The 7,303-nt window shown below is 53.0% G+C and overlaps 1 non-coding gene and 1 pseudogene across 1 annotated transcript; one reads left to right on the plus strand and one right to left on the minus strand.

Annotated features, from left to right (window-relative positions):
• Window positions 1–126: 126 nt before the first annotated feature.
• LOC109288515 lies at window positions 127–1,272 on the minus strand (annotated as a pseudogene).
• Window positions 1,273–1,539: 267 nt separating this feature from the next.
• Window positions 1,540–1,612, plus strand: TRNAR-UCG. Its single transcript has one exon. It is a non-coding gene; the product is annotated as a tRNA-Arg (tRNA).
• The last annotated feature ends 5,691 nt before the right edge of the window (window positions 1,613–7,303 follow it).

Genomic DNA, 7,303 nt, shown 5'->3' on the forward strand with positions numbered 1-7,303 from the left:
GGCTGAACTAGCAAATCAAGTTCCTCTGTCTTCCTGGGAGAAATTTTACAATCTTTGCATTCTCCTTTGCCTGAAAGAGGGTGTTTGGGCCCAAAAGTTTGCAAAGAAAGAAATTTTTTTTGCGCTACTGCTTGGTTGGTCTAATAAAAGATATGGCCTCTACTCCAAGAGTTGTGTCTGCCTATGCCTTTAGGCCAACGCAGCTACAACCAATATCCGTCTTCCTTCAGAATACGCCTCTCCTGAGCGCGTTGTCAGGAAGCAGGTAAGGATGCCTACCACGCTCCTTGCTTTGTCTGCCATCTCCACGGCTGTGCAACCACAACGGAGCTCCCTCCCTGAACTAACTAGGCCTGTGGCCTTTAGTAGTAGCCGTCCCCTAAGTACAGCAACACCTGGAAGCCACTCACTCCCTACTGAGCCAGCGTGAAATATTTAGTGCAGAGGGATGGGGCAGTTGTGCCACCCTCCCAGCCACCTCCACTGCGGTCTGGCTCATCCTGCCTCTGCTCATCGCTCCATCTCACCAGGCTGTAGGAGAAACAGCCACAGCCAGGGTGGGGCAGGACCCGTCGGCCACGCACACCTCCACATCAAACACTAAGGCACGCTCCCTGGGATAGTCCACAGTTTCCGTCTGCCCGTCGGGACCGTACTGCGTCCAGCCGGCCTGCCAGGCCCAGGTGGCAGGCTGGGGGGGCAGCACGCACTGCAGCAGCTCCTCGGCAGCTTCCAGGTAGGGCAGGCTCTGCTTCTGCGCCAGGTGGCGGAAGTGCTGGTCCAAGTTGTCGCCCTGCAGCGGGGGCAGGCGCAGCACCACATCGGGCAGCGTGGACGTGGCCTGGCCCCACAGGCCGTGCTGCCGCAGGTGCTGCTCGCTGCGCTGCACATCGGCCTCCGCATACTCCACCCGCACGCCCGGGAACAGCTGCTCGTGCAGGGCCCGTGACAGCATCTGGATGTGCAGGGGGTTCATGCGTCGCTGCCCATCCTCACGCTCCCTCGGCAGCGTTGATGATGGCGGTGGCGTCGATGGCGACAGTGTCGATGTTGACGCTGGCGATGGCATTGATGATGCTGTTGACGATGACGATGGCGTTGCCTCCTCAACCTCCGGCAGCAGGCGGCTGGTGCGTGAGCCCGAGGCCCACCTGGGCCAGTCTCGGCGGCGCCAGGGGGCAAAGGGCACAGCCCGGGGCAGGAACCTCATGGCGACGCTGGCGGGCCCCAGGGGAGCCCCTGCAGAGCTGGGCGGGGAGCCCCGTGCAGGGCAGCCCCAGGCCCCGCCCCCGAGCCCGGCAGCCCTTCAACCGCCCCCGCCCCCGCCCCGGCCTGTACCACGGACGCCGCCCCCGGGGCGCCGACTCCTACCGCCGCGGTAGAGAGCCGGGTAGTAAAAGGAACATGCACCCCGCCGCCTTCTTCAGAACTTCCGGCCTGTTGTCTCCACCCCCCCGCTCCCCTTCCGGCGCAAATGGATTCGTCAGTTGTGCTGCATGTCAGCTTTGTAAGGCAGCCACGATAAGCTAACAGCAGAGTGGCCGCGTGGCCTAATGGATAAGGCGTCTGACTTCGGATCAGAAGATTGCAGGTTCGAGTCCTGCCGCGGTCGCGCAACTCTGGGTTTTGTGGGTTTTTTTTTTTTATTATCTTATTTTTGTCTCCCATGTTTCTCTGGGCAGAGATGTGCAGGACAGCCGCAGACAAGGCCACAGGGTTACGTGCTTGGTTGGCAAAGGTACAAAAAAGTTTGTCAGTGGGTGACAGTCAAGGCAAGCTTGGCCCCTGGAACAGATTTTGCATGAACGGGTTTGACCCATTTCAGTTCAGTCTGTGATACTACTTGTCTCAAACCAGTTTGAAGCCATTTTGAAACTGGTTTCTGTGCACTGAACTTGTTATAGGTTTAAACCAGTTTCTGATCACTTAAACGATCACAAATGAGTTTGTAATGTCCTTCATGCTCCCCAAGGTCTCTGAGGCACAGGCCTGCCAGCCCCTGCATCTGCCCCCAACATCTGTCTTGCCCCTGCATCTGTCCTGCTTACCCCCTCACCTCTCTCTGCCCAGATGTTCATCTCCACTTGTTTCCTTGGTGCGGGTGATGCTCCCACCCTTACTGTCTCTGTCTTGTTCAGCACTTCTTACTTTTTACACTTGTCTGAGTTTTGTAGCTGCTGTTTTTGTCCTCCCTTCAGTGCCTTTTTGCTCATTTGTGCATTTTTATTTTTCTGCGGTCAGGAGGGCCCTTTCAGCCATGCTGCTTTTCGGCACCATAACGTCTTATAGCTTGGCATCACTATGGCCTGGCACAACCTGATCTACAAACAGTGCTAAGAAGATGGGTGCATGATGATGACAGGCTACAGGATGGCGCAGGGCAGGAGACCCTCCCTGCACATCATGGGGTGTCCTCACAGGGACACAGGGGCATGTGCCAAAGCAGATCTTGACTCAGTGCCTGCTGCAGCAAGGTCTCAGAACCAGCCTCCTGGGATTTGTGGCCCTGCTCCTTGTTGCTCCAAGTTAACTCCCAGGAGCCCCATTAACCCAGTGAAATTATCCACCTAAGAGAAGTTCAGCAAGAGTGTAAGTGTGAGGAGGGTTGGGACCCAGAAAGCAGTGCCCGCGAACATCCTCCTGCAGAGATCCCAGGCATGCACAGCTGCCGGGCATGACTGCCTATAGTCTCACGGGATAGCATAAAAGAGTGTGCATAAGCAGGAGGAACACAGCATTGCTCTGTGTCTGTCCTTATGCACTCTCCTGACAATTCCTTGTTCCCATTTTTTGCCTGGGTACAACACTGTCCTTCACTCCCCCTCCAGCACCCATCACACGCCAGCAGAGTCCAGCCCTGACAGGAAGAACCTCTAGGCCTGGCACCCTGGTGGCAACACAACCATGGGGCTCCTGGGCCCATGCTGCCCTCAGCTTTCACTAGGACAAGCACAGCCACAAACATACATACTAGCATACAGCTCGTTGCCATGCATGCCCATGCACCCACCCTCCCAGTATGACAGGACCATCCTGCCCTACACCCAGTTCTGGGGGAAGGCATAGAGCCAAGGCCCCAGCTTGGAGACCAATTCAGTCAGTTCCCTTGAGCATCTGCTTGGCCATCAGCTCGGCTATGTAACTTGTTATGGACGGTGAAATTGCATTGCCTGTTGCTCATTGCCCTCACATGCACCGTGTTGCGTGGGTACAGACCTCTTTACTACTTGTCAGATCTCTTAACGTGGGGGCAATGGGCCAAATCTTGCACCTGAAGCCTCAGAGCCTGCAAACTGCTATGTTCAGGCAGACCTGTCCGCTGTTCACAGCTCCTCTGCTGACAACAGGACACTGCTGAAATGCAGGTACTCAGCCCTGCTCTCAGGATTGGGGCCTAATTCCTGAATCCAGCAGCACAGGGTGCCAGCCTGTTCCCACACTAAGAACCACTCCCTTGCCTGGTACTAGCCCCAGTAAATCATCCACCTGTGGGACACATGAGCAATAGGGAACTTCATGTCTGGAAAAGGGAGGAATAGCAACTAATTGGCTAATGAAGCAAGGCTGTGCATAGCTTCTTAACTGTTCCTTGCTGTAGCAGGATGCTCTAGGGGTGCCATGAACTCCCCTAGCGCCCCCTGGCTACCGTGTCTAGCTGGTGTCAAGATGCACCCTCACCAGTTTTGCCCGCCACCTCTTTGATGTTTAAAATGTTTAGGGGAGGCTGCCTTTCCTATCTGCTCTGACACGGTGCCTTGATGTAACTTAGCTAATGATCTGTCCAGTTGCCTCGGTGCACTCTAGCCTTAGGGGCTACCAGTAAGTCCTCCTGTCACCCGCACTGTGGCCTGTCTCCCGCGCTCGTGTCGCCTGCTCTGCGGCCTAGCTCGTGCTCCCCGCACTCTCACCCCAACCGGGGCCTGTGCCTCACTCTCTGCCCGCACTCGGGCCTATGCTCGCGCTCCCCACGCTGGGCCTTTACTCGCGCTTCCCCGCAATTGGGGCTCAGGCGGCCTCAGCTTCACCTGGCCCCAGACCCCTTCTAGTTCCGGGGCTTCTCACTACTGCCCCCTCTCACTCCGGGGCTCCTGGACTGGGGCCAATGCACCTCCTAACACTGCTGCGGCCTCTCCGGCACCAAACTGCTGTGCCTTCTCTGGCACTGCTTGCTGTGCCCGAACAGGGCACTCAGGAACCCCCCCCAGACTCCTGGGGAGCTCCCATGAGGCCTCCTCGCACCCCTGCAGCCTCACCCGGTCATCCAGTGTAACAATAACAAAACAGAAAACACAAAGCCATGAGCCAACCGGCTATAACACAAAATAAGCCTCCTGGCTGTGACATAACTTGTGCACCACCCTGGCTTTCCTTCCTACCTCCCTACCAGGGCTCTCTCCACCCCGTATCAACATGTAGACGCTCAAGCAGTCAGGCTGCTCCGCTCTGCAGCAGAGCTCCTATTGCTCAGGCTGCCAGAGGGGAACTGTCCTCCTGGCCTTATGCTTGGGCCTAAGAAGGGGCCAAGCCCTGCCTCTTCCTGTCAGCTGACCCCCTTGGTTTCCCTGACAACCAGCACCTGTGCCGCCCTGCTGACTGGCAGTTGAGCCTCTCCTTCCTCACCACTAGGGGTCTCTCCTGCCATTTCCACCTTTAGGTGCAGGGCACCCACGTGCACTGCGACACTTGCCAATTAAGTCAGCTTGGGCTGTTATAAAGGCTGTATTGGGTGTGAGTTTAGGAGCTGGAAGGAAAGGATGGTTATTTATTTTTCTTTTTTTTTCCTGGGAGTACTTAAGTGAAACTAGAGAAGTGCTTTAATAGTAGTTTTGTTTGCTTTCCCTTTCTGTGAAACTGTGTACTTGTTCTGTCACCTGTCACCCGTTGCCACTGAGAGCAGTCTAGCTGTAATAGACCAAGTCCAATACCAAGTCCAAAATGGTTTATTTTGGGTTCGGCCTACAGCAAGCCAGGCAGTGTAGTCAGCTGGCCTCCAGAAGATCAGAGAGGTGAACACCTTCGGGTTTCAAGTCCTGGAATGATGAAAACGAAGCCTCTTTGGTCTTGCTCTGTCCCATTACAACAAGCTTCATCTGATTTATCTCTACTACCACAACAGCATGCAGGGATCACTTGAATTTCCTCTTTCCTGCAATGTGAGAAGAGAAGAGACGTTCCCCTGCCTTTTAAAGTGATGGGAAGCCCAGCTATTGGTCTCCATATTCTGAGCTTGCCTCTTGCTAAGTGCGTGATCTGTTGGAGCTAAAGCACCTCCAAGATAGTATCAGTGTGACTGTAGAATGAGGAAAATATCTCTGTCTTCAAACTTCCCTTGATTATACATTTTTGCTGTAACTTCCATATGCATGCCGCCAATTCACATTCATCTCTCAGAGACTGATGCCTGGTTTCTCTGCCATGCAGCTTGTGGATGTGTGCTGGTCAAAGTTAAAGTAAACCCCAGGATATTATTTCCAGTGTCTCCCCACACTTCATGCTGCAAAAGAAAAATCTGGTGAAAGAATGACTTGGTCATTTCACCACGAGGTGGCAGTCTAATAATTTCTTCTTTAGACAAAACCCTGCCCATGCTGATCTCAGCCAACCTAACCCCTGGCATCTGAACATCTGAGAGCTTTTAAAATACATAATTAAGGAAAAAATGGACACAGAAAAGCCCATAGAAGGCCAAATTTGGACAATATCCAAACATCTCAATGTGGTGAGACGGCTTCCAGGGTTCTTCCAATTATAGTAAAAATCAATGGCTATAAACTCGAATAACAAACAGTTTCTATCCAAATTGCTCGATGGAAAAAAGGTATACTGCTTTCATCAAAAAGCCTAATCCTTGCCTGGTCACAAGCCTAAAAACTGAGATTTCAATAACAAGTGTTCCCGTCAGGATTGGAATCAACCTGCTTACTTCGAAGGATCTGCTCCTGAACCCGTAAAGAAAGTTCATCCTGGTTGTGGGGCCAGTTCTATCCTGGGCGGCATTTGTGCTGTGCATTTCAGGGCATTCCTGAGGGCAGAAATTCGTGCACAAGCTTTTGGCCGTGACTTTCTGATCCAGTCTGCATCTGTAGGGTTGGCAACAGGTAAGGAAGGGAGATCTGGACTTGTGAACATGTAGCTCCCTGAAACTTCACAGGACTGTTGTGTCTCAGACGGTATCCTCGGTCATGAGTGTGCATTGCTGGCTAACCATGTGAAAACTGAAATGGTCATGCTAATGCTCTCCCATGAGCAGGTAGGGTCAACCGGGGTATTGAGTAGACTGTGGGGACCCTACTTGGAATGACCGTGAGTTTGTCCAGGGATGTTAACTCTTTGGATCTTAACCCTGAAACTTTAATCTGCTTTTCTTTCACCTGTTCAGGCTCATCGCTGCATCAATGTTCCTCTTGTTTGATGGGGATGGGAATCCATGTAACCCCTGCATGAACAGGGTATGCTGGGATATACTCATCGTGACTACCAAGTGGGTGGGGTGGCATGTCCTGAAATGAGATCAGAAGGGGAAAGGCTCATCAAACTCTTCCCTTACAGCTACCACCATGGCCCTGGGAGAAAGCTGCTCCATTCCTGGTAACAGGACAGAGCCTCTGGCCTCCATGCCCAAACCCTTCAACCTGGGCAAAGTTATGCTAAGGTTATCCCACAGAAGGGGAGAGAGGAAGGGTGGGGCGGCGGGGGGAAGATCTGTTGCTACAGAGCGACCAAAGTACACTGTTCAGATATCAAGTAAGGGTGAATGGGGCTCGCACCGTCCTATGCAAAGACGAAAAGCCAAATCTCCTCCTTTTATTTATGGAGGAACAGACACAAGCCAAGCCCAGGTGCTAACTGAGGACTAAGCAATGAAGGGAAAGAGCAGCTAAAGCATCTGTCTTGTTAGACTATGAGGGGGCTTTCCTGCACTTTCAGAAGTGAATTGGCTGAATGACCTTCCTCCAACCTTTCTGAACCAGCCTTTTTCTGGAGCTAAGGCCAGACATGAGGTGCTTCAGCCTAAAAACTTCTTGGCTGAACGAGATCAATGATTACAACTTCACTTTCGTAAGTAGGGGTAGTAAGTAGTAAGTACTACCAAAGCTATCGTCCCTTGCTGATAAGGGTCATTCAGAGCTGCAATGAGAAAAATGTTAACACTTCTACCAATCCCTTATTTGTGTGGATGAGAGGGAGCTAGTCTCCCACCGGTCTGTTCTGACCCTCGCTTTAGTGTTAAAGGGTGAAAACCGAAAGTCAGTGGCTGGAGGGTGTTCCGATGGCAGGTATAAAGGTGCTGTGCTGAAGGGTC

The sequence above is a fragment of the Gavialis gangeticus genome, unplaced genomic scaffold (assembly GCF_001723915.1).
Source record: "Gavialis gangeticus isolate Ggan-Ray unplaced genomic scaffold, GavGan_comp1, whole genome shotgun sequence".
Lineage (NCBI taxonomy): Eukaryota > Metazoa > Chordata > Crocodylia > Gavialidae > Gavialis > Gavialis gangeticus.